Source organism: Trachymyrmex cornetzi, unplaced genomic scaffold (assembly GCF_001594075.2).
Source record: "Trachymyrmex cornetzi isolate Tcor2-1 unplaced genomic scaffold, Tcor1.1 scaffold191, whole genome shotgun sequence".
In the NCBI taxonomy this organism is placed as follows: Eukaryota; Metazoa; Arthropoda; class Insecta; order Hymenoptera; family Formicidae; genus Trachymyrmex; species Trachymyrmex cornetzi.
In genome coordinates, this window is record NW_017296539.1 from 63,453 (window position 1) to 65,973 (window position 2,521).

At 30.7% G+C, this 2,521-nt stretch overlaps 1 protein-coding gene across 1 annotated transcript in view; it reads left to right on the forward strand.

The window, feature by feature from the left end:
* Positions 1-2,521, forward strand: part of LOC108759521 (BTB/POZ domain-containing protein KCTD9) — a 59,476-nt gene that overhangs the window by 1,371 nt on the left and 55,584 nt on the right. The gene's annotated exons all lie outside the window — the stretch shown is intronic.

The following is a 2,521-nucleotide window of genomic DNA, read 5'->3' on the forward strand; positions in this document are numbered from 1 at the left end:
CCCCTGTCATATCTGACATGGTAATGGAGGATTTAGAAGAAAAAGCTCTAAGTTTTTTACAACTACTCGTTCGTCTACTTATTTGAGATATGTTGACGATGTTTTTATGATTGCTCCTAAAGATAAAGAATTCAAATTCTAAAAGCGTTTAACGAACAACATAAGAGACTTAATTTCACAATTAAATACGAGGAAAACCATGTGTTGAATTTTCTGGATCTTTATGTCATAAACAAAGATAATAAAATTATATTGAATTGGTTCCATAAGAAAACGTTTTCAGGCAAGTACTTGTCATATTATTCTAACCATCCTATATGCCACAAAATTGGAATGATATTTAGTTTGGTTGACAGAACGATCCTGTTGTTTAATCCTATATTTTTTAATAAGAACTTTGAACTCATAATAGAGATTTTGAAAGACAGTGGATATCATATAGATTTCATTTTTGATTGCATCAATAAAAGCTTTGGCATGTAAAAAATCTACATTGAATAATTCTATTAATGAGATAGAGTTAAGACAACTTATGGATTTTCCTTATATAAAATCGATATGTAACAAAATTTCGAGATATATTAACAAATCTAATAATATGATAAGCTATAGATGCGTCAATAAACTCAACAGATTTATAAAAGTTCATAAAGGCAAAAATCAACACGAAAAAAACAATAATGTTATATACTAAATAAATTGTAATAATTGTGACGCTTCTCTTATGTTAGCCAAACTAAAAGACAATTACAGACGAGAATCAAGGAACATCGTAATAACATAAAATTAGATCAGTCTAAACATTCGGTAATCTCTAAACATATATTAATACTTAAACTAATTATTTATCTCTATTATTTATCTCTAAACTAAATATTATTAAGCTCGAATAAAGCCTTCAATTCATAGTAAAGAAAACATTCTTAAATGTGAACCAGATTATTAAATTTACAATTGTACTTACGGGAAACTATATCAGTAGATATTGAAGGAGATACCATAAAAATATCCTTATTTTTTTCACTTAACATATTACGGACTAAATCCTGCAAACCATGAACGTTGTCATTCCATAGACGTGCATGTAATAATCGAAACTTATTATCGAACTTCGTTTTCAGTCTTTTGGAAATCTGTATAAAAAATAATAAGATAGTAAAGAATTTAAATTCATAAAAAATTTCAATAAATAATAATATTAAGTAAAAGCATGACGAACATGTATAAACGAAATGTAATTACCATATGGCATAACGATCCATCCCCTCTTTCATAAAAATTGACATCAGAAATGTCTGACACTAGATCACAAATCACATCAGCAATTACGCTAATATGATGCCGTGAAATCTCAAATTTCTTAGGCAATAACATATAATATCCAGAATACGATACGAATATTATATATGAATATTATATACGACTTCTACAAACTATCAACAACCGTTGCAAAGAAGAAAACAAATGACATGCGGGGACACGTAGCCAAGGGCAGGAAATTTTCGAGCGTATGTACGGGCGATCGCGCGGGCGATTGCCATTATTCGGAGGGCTTCCGGGTACACGATCTGCATCAATTATTTTTTTTTATTCGTCTCTGGTCTCCGACATTACACGGGAACTTTTACATTTTGGTTCCGGATTCTGAGACGAGCGTAGGAAATTTTCGAGCGCAGGTACGTGCGATCACGCGGGCGTTTGCCATTATTTGAAGGGGTTCCGATACCGTTATCTCTTCGAATTATTTTTTTTTATCGTCAGTGATATCAGACATTGCTCTCGTTCTTTTAGATTTTCCACAGGACGCGGGAACGAATAAGAAAATTTTGATCGCAAGTATGAGAGGACTCGCAGGATTCTTTAGTCATTCGGTTTCCTTCGCGGACCGCGATCTTCGTTTGAAATTGGACATACATTGGAAATTTTTGGACACATGTATATATGCGTGATCTCCGATTGTCTGTTATTTCAGTGTGTGGTTACCTTTAATTTTCGCTCCAGGATCGCTCCAAACTTCAACCACATAAGTAAAACTCAAGTGATACTATCTTTATTTATTATTTACTTAATCCAAATGGTACTATCTTTAATTGTTATACAATGAAACCTAAGTATACGTATACTCATTGAAATTATTATATTACAATTCATTCAAAGACATTTCCTCTTCCAACTAAAGTAGTGGTTATTTAATTCTCCTTCAAAATATTATACAAAACATCACAAACTTGCTTTATCTTGCTCAATTTAAGTGTTATCACAAAAATTAAAGAATTAACCGTATAAAATGAAAAAATTTAATTTTTACTTAATCCAAATGGTACTATCTTTAATTGTTATACAATGAAACCTAAGTATATGTATACTTACTGAAGAATCTTCCTATTCCAATCCAAATGGTTTAAATTCTTCTTAAATTAAATCATATCACAATTCATTCAAAGACATTTTCTCTTCCAACTAAAGTAGTGGTTATTTAATTCTCCTTCAAAATATTATACAAAACATCACAAACTTGCGT